Source organism: Chinchilla lanigera, unplaced genomic scaffold (assembly GCF_000276665.1).
Source record: "Chinchilla lanigera isolate Chin_1 unplaced genomic scaffold, ChiLan1.0 scaffold00085, whole genome shotgun sequence".
Classification (NCBI taxonomy): domain Eukaryota; kingdom Metazoa; phylum Chordata; class Mammalia; order Rodentia; family Chinchillidae; genus Chinchilla; species Chinchilla lanigera.
The window spans coordinates 4,904,287-4,912,149 of record NW_004955486.1 but is presented as its reverse complement, the minus strand read 5'-3'; the positions used below and the strand labels follow the sequence as shown (position 1 = coordinate 4,912,149).

At 46.6% G+C, this 7,863-nt stretch overlaps 1 long non-coding RNA gene across 1 annotated transcript in view; it reads right to left on the bottom strand.

The window, feature by feature from the left end:
- Nucleotides 1-2,740: 2,740 nt before the first annotated feature.
- LOC106146615 overlaps nt 2,741-7,863 on the bottom strand; it is a 10,087-nt gene continuing 4,964 nt past the window's right edge. Inside the window, exons 3-4 of the long non-coding RNA XR_001231142.1 lie at nt 6,160-6,358; nt 2,741-2,819 (exon numbers count right to left, since the gene is read on the bottom strand). This is a non-coding gene — a long non-coding RNA (uncharacterized LOC106146615). The remainder of the gene's footprint in view (nt 2,820-6,159; nt 6,359-7,863) is intronic.

The following is a 7,863-nucleotide window of genomic DNA, read 5'->3' as shown; positions in this document are numbered from 1 at the left end:
AAAAAAGAGCTCATTCTAGAACCAATTAAGTTGTCTATATCTGATGTTTGCCTCATCATATAAAAACTTGGTTTTTTGGGGTTTTTTTTTTTTGGTACCAGGAATCGAACTCAGGACCTTGTGCTTGCCAGGCAGGTGCATATGCCACTGAGCTATATCCCCAGCCCCCAAAATTTAGTTTTGTGGTAAGCCTTTTGAGGAAAAAAAAGACTAAACTGTTACTCTCCTTCAGTTTACACTGAAGTAAAACTGCATTAAATACACATTATTTACTAAGATCCTGGGTCACAGTGTAGCCCAAAATACACTCATCACTCACCAGTGAATGCAGATTGAGTACCTTGTGGTGGATGGACAACTGGTGGTTAACTTGTAACACCCAGCTGAACTGATCCACTGACCTTTGGGCCTTCCCAGCACAGATCCGTGAAACAGGCCTGCATGAGACACTGTCATGGGCTCTGGGCCTCCAGCTGGACTCATGGGAGAAACTGTTATGGGCTCCAGGTCTTCAGCCAGACTCATGTAGGACATTATAGTGGGATCCAACCCTGGGGGTCCCTGCAGGCCTCAGCCACGTCATCCCCCTCCGTGGCCACAGCTGTGGGCCCTCACTTTGGAGGCTGGGCCTCTTCAGCCCAGGGTCAGGGCTCTGTCCACTCGCTCTGCCATCTGCCTCCAGCCTGTGCCCCCTCACCCTCATCTTGCACTGGGCTCTGAGAGCACCCAAGGCACATTTATACTCCTGTTGTTATGGTTTGGAGGATATTTTTGCAGGGGAGAACAATATAATACAGGACACATAGTTTATATGATTATTTATAATAGTCACTCAAAGAACAATATACAAAAGAGTGCAAGAAATCTGTCCACACACTAAGACCAAGGAATCCAGCTGGGGACTGGATCCCACGGAAATGTCCTGCATGAGTCCAGCAGAATACCTAGAGCTCGTAACAATGCTGCCTACAAATCCAACTGGAGGCCCAAAGCCCATGACAACATCTCATGCAGGCCTGTTTCACGGATCTGTGCTGCGAAGGCCTAAAGGTCAGTGGTGGAATCTAGGAAGTCTGTGCCAGCGGGATGAAGGATCTGTGCCAGCGGGATGAAGGATCTGCACTGGAGCCAGGAAGTGATGCTCAGAAGGCCCAGAGCTCCCCCAAAAGGTACCACAGCCATCCTCAGCAACAGTGAGATCCCGAGCTCCTCCGATGATCAAGATGGCCAAGTTCCCATCAGAGAAGCCAACACAACAAGCTTCTTCAGGAGGCCGGCAGGGCATCATTTACCCCTCTGGAGCCAGGAAGCAAGCTTAAGGTGAGGACCAGAGCTCCTCCAAAGTGAACTGAAGCTACTCTCAGTGCCAACAAGGCCCTGAGCTCCTTGGAGGATGAAAACAGCCAACTTCATCAGGAAAGCCAGCATGATGAGCTCTTCCAAAACAACCAACAGCTCCTTACAGCTTCTACCAGTTTCCAACAGCCTTTCTTTGCTCCCAGCAGCCTCTTAGCTCCCAACAGCCTCCTTCTCCTTCTCCAGGTCTGCCTCTTATGCTGCTGGAACAATCCCCAGGTACCTCCCACACCCAGCACCACACTTACTCAGTTCAGCTGGGAGTTAAGTTGACCACCAGTTATCAATCCACTACAATCCACCCCTGGTGAACTTGATAACCGTACACATTTCCTTAATCCATGATCTCTAGTGGCAGATTTGTAAAAAGTTAACATGTCTTAGTCTATTCATATTTACATTAATATAACAGTTACATATATACAACTGTTTTTGCACTCATTCCTGAAGCAAAAACAGGGTGACCAAAATTCAAGGTTAAAACACAATACTTTGATGAATTAACCTGATTACAAACATATATCTAAAAACAACATAAAAACACTAAAAGAACTATTATAATCACAGTCCTTACTTCCCGTTAAGTTTTACAATGCATAGCAAGACTAAAAAATAGGGATCTCCTGCAATTCGAATACACTCATCTTCAGGTGAAAGGCTTCAGTTCATTTTTTCATTGTCCTGTTCTTAGCAATCATATTTTCCTGTACTTTATCCTTGCAACCCAAAGCTCCATTAGCACCACCCCTCTGGCCAAATATTTCTTAACATTCTGCTGGCTTTTTGTGCTTAATTTCAAACATAGATCTGGCCAAAAGCTCTCAACAGTAACCACGCTACCATCCCAACAATAGACTACATTGAGTTTTTTTTTCTCCAACCAGGCAATATTGGGCTGGGAATGTAGCTCAGTGGTAGAGTGCTTGCCTAGTATGCACAAGGCCCTGAGTTCAATCCCCAGTACCACAAAAAAGAAAAAAGAAAACAACCAGGCAATATCTCTAAACACAAGCAAAATGCAGACCCACTTCTGCCAAACACAATATACTACCTGGGATCCAGCAGCCAATGAAGTCCTCTATGGAAGCCTCCTGAGCTTCATCTCAACTGGTAGCATTTCCATGAGTACTCTGATCTTCTAGGCTCCAATCAGAGCTTCCAATATGGTTTGCAGCATACAAGGGCTGCCTCTTTGGCCAGTCTCTCAAAACATTTGCAAATTAATTCCAAAGGTTCTTAAGTCACATGGCCAGGCAACATCATAACAATAACCCCACTCCTGGTACCAAATTCTGTCTCAGTTACTTTTCTCTCATTGCTGGGACAAAATACCTGGCACCCAAAATTAAAGAAGGAAAAGTTTATTTAGCTTACAGTTTGTGGAGGTTTCGGTCCATACTAGGCTTGTTCCAAGGCAGAGTGGCACATAGCAGAGGGCAAGCGTTCATGGTGGCACGACATAGCTAAAAACAAGAGCAAAAGGGAGGAATGGTGGTAAAGATCCTCTTTCTCTCCCTTACATATGCAAACTATCCGCATTAGGGTGGATGAAGCACTCATACCCATAATCCCAGCATTGGATCATGGATCAATCATACACTCTAAGAGCCTGCCCCATGACTGCATGAGGCTTTGCAGGGACACCCAGACACAAACCCTAACACCTGTACAACCTGACAAACCTGTGCACATGTGCAGACACATTGCTCCCCTAACCTCCATGCCATGCTCACTCCCAGCCCCCACAGCTCCTGTGCTGAGTGCCTGAAGTGGCTTTTGTAGTACAGAATAGAATAGTATTTTACAGTATAGTATAGTATACCGCAGCACAGTATAGTTGCAGGACATTACTGTGGGATCCAGGCTCTCAGCTGGATTCTTTGGGTCTTTAGTGGGTGGACAGATTTCCTGCACTCTTTTGAACTTGACTTTTTGGATGACTATTATGAAATAATCCTATAAATTATGTGTCCCCTGTTAAATTGTTCCCCTTGCAAACCCTGACTACAACTGTACAGTTAGTACAGTATAGTATAGTACAATAAAACATTTTATAGTACAGTAATAGACGCTCAAGGTTTCTTCCTTTTTTTTTTTTTTTTTTTGTGTCTTTTTGAGATAGAGTTGGGCTGGGGATATACCTCCGTGGCACATGCACCTGCCTGGCAAGTGCAAGGTCCTGGGTTTGATTCCCAGTACCCCCCCAAAAAGAGATAGGGTTAATTATGCAGTTCAAACTGGCCTTGAACTCACTTTGTAGCCCACACTGGCCTCAAAATCTCATTGAGCCTCCTGCCTCAGCCTTCCAAGTGCTGGGATTACAGACATGTGCCACCATGCCTGCCCTGCACCACCACACCAGGCCAAGGTTTCTTGAATGTATTACAAATTTTGCCACTGTGTGGGCTTGCAGTATATTGTAAATAGGTTTTTAGAGTGATTTTTTATTAAAACTTTTATTTCTCTCCTAGGTAATTATTGGTTATTGTCTCTGCATTGAGCTCTCCAAGTAGTGATAGCACATTAGTTTTGCTGCTTTCATTTCAGTGATTCAAATTTTTTTTAGGGCCAGGGATATAGCTCAGCAGCATAGCACCTGCCTGGCAAGTATGAGGTCCTAGTACCAAAAAAATTATTTTTCTTCTCTCGTCTTCTCAGCAGAGTTCTATGAACAGAAGCAACCAGATAAACAATTCTAGAATAATGTTCTTTGCATAGCAATCCCTAAAGTAGGTTACCAGGTTGAAACTATGGCACATGTTGCTGAGCCAGCCTGGACAAAAGTACTGTTGAGGCTGGGGCTGTGGATCAGTGGTGAGCTCTCACCAGCGTGAATGAGAACCTGGGTTCAATTCCAGCACCACCATAAAAAAGAAAACCATTGCTGAGACTAAAAGGCAAACATATGCTTGTCTTAGTTACTTTTCTCATTGCTGAGACAAAATACCCAACCCCCAAAGTTAAAGGAAGAAATGTTCATTTAGCTCACAGTTTGTAGAGATTTCAGTTGATAGCAGGCTCCAGGGCAGGGTGGCATGGCAGAGGGGAAACAGTTCATGGTGGGCAGAAGGCAACAAAAGCAGCAACCGACTTTAACAGCATCTTTGCCCCTTTTATACTCTGTCTAGGCTGCCGGGATGAGGGGTGTGCCAAACCAATCATCAGACTAATCAAGCAATCACCCACCCTTAATCCCAGCATTGCACTATGAATCAATCACACACGCTAGATTCAGCCACCTCCAAAAAATCCTATGACCACATGTGGCTGTCGGGGCAGGCGGGGGCATCTAGACACAACCCATCGCAATGCTACAAAAATTGATGCTGAAAAAGTTAGATACGTTGCTGGACACTTACATGAAGACAGTGGATAAACTTTTTTTAAAAAGCTACTGAGAAATATTACCTGGTTGAAGTCATGACATCTTCAGTCTAAGGCTCTCCCAGTCGAGCCTAGCTGGAACCACTGCTCCTAACTAAGCGCTGAATGATGAACTGCAGAACCTCAGACTCATGTCTACATTGCAGGGCCGGTCCGTCCTGCTCACATAAGGCTGGGGCTGGAATTTATCTTTCTTAAATTGTGTTTCTCAGTAGCAGCTAAAAGAGATCTTGCAATCAAGGGGGTATCAGTCTGAGTATCGATTTGCCTTGTTTTAGGCTTACAGAATTCTTTCTCAGTGGAGTAGTGTTTGATCTCTCGACTCAGGGGTTCTTGGTGACTCCAGGTAAAACTGTGGCGCCACACCAGCTAATGCTGATTTAATCTGTATCGCGAATCTTAGAATACATGGGATTCAAAAGATAAAAGAAAAATCCACTAAAATGACGTGTTTCCGTTGCTTGTCCAGTTGGATATTTTTGTCTAGTTTCGTGTTATTAAAAAAAAAAAAGAGCCAACATTTAGCATCATTTCTAGCGGGTGTGCAGGGGACCAGTGAGGCCGGGGGAGGCAAGGGGGACATCCTGAAGGACAGAGGAGCTCACTGGCCTTCTAGACGCCCCTGTCCCGAGGATGGGAAAGGACTTGGCAGGAGCCCTTTCTGTGCAGGCCAGAAGGGAATTTGTTTCCCAGCTGTTCTGGAGTATTTTCCTTGTCAGGCTTTGCTCCCACGGTCTAAAGCAAATACCGGATCTCAGCGCCTACAGTACTGGTCAAGAGCTGTGCTTGACTCTTAGTGAGTCACAGGAGAGGGGGCCTCCTGCTGCAGCCTCCGCCATGAACCTGCGCCTTCCCCGTCTGGCCTCCCCTCCCGGCTCTGCCCTTGACCTCGCATCATTATCACCTCCATGCGGTAGTAAACGTGGGGCTTAGACAGGGATTCTTAGACTCAGCTTTCTTAGACTGTGCTACTCAGGGGCAGCTAAATGATCTGGCAAGACATATTTCATCTGAGCTTATATGGAATATGGAATTCTAGCAAACCTAGGCAACCGAACTTGTCATTGTTTCAAATTTGCCTACAGCAGCGTGGTGCTGCACGCCTGTAGTCCCAGCACAGGAGAGGCTGAGGCAAGAAGATCGCCAAGAGTTCGAGAAATGCCTGGGCTACTTAGGGAGGTCCAGGCCAGCCTGAACTATAGAGTGAGACCCTGTCTCAAAAAAAAACAAAACAAGGGCAGGGGATATAACTCAGTGGCATAAGTGCTTGCCTGGCAAGCCTGAGGTCATGAGTTCGATTCCTGGTACCAAAAAAAAAAAAATCAACAGAACAAACAAAACCATCCCCCTACGTACAGTCATCCCGTGGTACCATAGGGGAATTAGATACCAAAAGCCACAGCGGCTCAATCGCCTTACCCAAAATTGTGTGGTATTTGCGTAGAACCCGCACTCTTCCTCCTGTTACACTTTGAACTGCTGGACGGTCCAGGACATAATACAATGCACTTGCCGTGTGAGAGCTGGTTTGCCGTGTTCTTCAGGGAGCAATGGCAAGAGGCAGAACTCACACACAAGGAGTGCTGGCTGTGTCCTTTGGGGTGTGGTAAATTAGTTCCTCGAAGAGGAAAGGGTATGATTAATTGAGGCTTAGTTATAATTTGCTGCTACTTCTCGATAAGGATGAGGCGTGCGGCCTGTATGAAAACCTGTGCCTTCAATTCTCTCTCTTTTGTTTTCCATTCCCTTTGCAAATGATGAAAACGGGAAGAGGACCAAGAGTTGGAGGGAGCAGGGAAGTAGGGGAGGAAATAAAAAAAGAAGAATTCAGATGTACTCTGTGCATGTACCAGCTCCCCCAGCAAGTGTAGTCATCACGTACTGCAGACCTGGGCTAATAAAAAAAAAGCAAGTAATTAAAAAATTTAAAAATGAACTTGTCCTCTACCTAGATCAGCCTCTCGCCTTGTTTCTCCTGCTTCTGCCACGCCTCCCTGCTCACTGTGGATGGGAGAAATCGTTCTTGCCCCAAAAGCTTTCCAAACTGTGGGTGCAGATTAACACACAAGCAGCACAAACTCACCAAGGAGCGCAAATAAAATGCAACTTGAGAGAAAGTAACAATCCCTTTCCGGCCTCAGTTTATCCTATAACATCAACCTGTGTCTTTCAGCCTAGAGTTTCCAGTATTTTTCGGAATTCCGTCCAACTGGACTCTCCCTGCGTTGAAGCCGGGAAGCACATTATCATCGCCTCCCCTCCCCTCCCTGTTCCAGGACGTTCCACCCCCCACTCCCACCGCAGCACACTGTGCTCGTTGATATCTTTGGTCGTGAGGCACCGTGGAAGGGGTCACCCTGGCCTCTGCCTCTGCGTGTGGAGGGGCAGCTGCACAGTGACATACAACCCAGACGCAAGTCTGTAGTCCTGGGCTGCAAGGAAGAACCTGAAAAGCTGACTTCGGGCAGGAGGTGCCAGGTTGGGGGAATAACTGGAGCAGACAGGGTGCTCAGTCGGCCAAAGATGGGGTTGGAGAGGAGGCCCAGTGGTGGCCGGAAGTTGGGTAGGTTTCAAGGAATCTGTTGGGTTGACTGCTAGCAAGTTATTGGTGATGCCTGGAGTCTGGGAATCACGAAGCAGGGTCAGCTAATCTAGGCTTCCTCGGTAAGGTTAATGTTTGACAACAGTGAATGTTTCCTAGCCCGGCATGGTGGTGCACGCCTGTAATCCCAGCACTCGGGAGGCTGAGGCAGGAGGATCATCATGAGTTCAAGGTCAGCCTGGGCTATGTAGTAAGTTCGAGGTCAACCTGGACTGCATAGTGAGCTCCTGTCTCAAAAAACTAAACAAACAAAACGAACAACTGTTTCCTGAGCCCCAAAGAAGGGAGAGACCCTGTGCATTCATAGGACGTACACCGTGAATAGGTGACATTGGCTTTGCTCTCACAGAGCTGAGGGTCAGATAATGACACCAAGTGAGCCTGACAGCCAGACTGGACCATTCCTCAGAGGGAAGAAACAAGGAGCCCAGGGGCTGGGGATTTAGCTCAGCGGCAAAGCGCCTGCCTGGCAAGCGCAAGGTCGTGAGTTCGGTTCCCGGTACCAGAGAAAAACCAAAAAA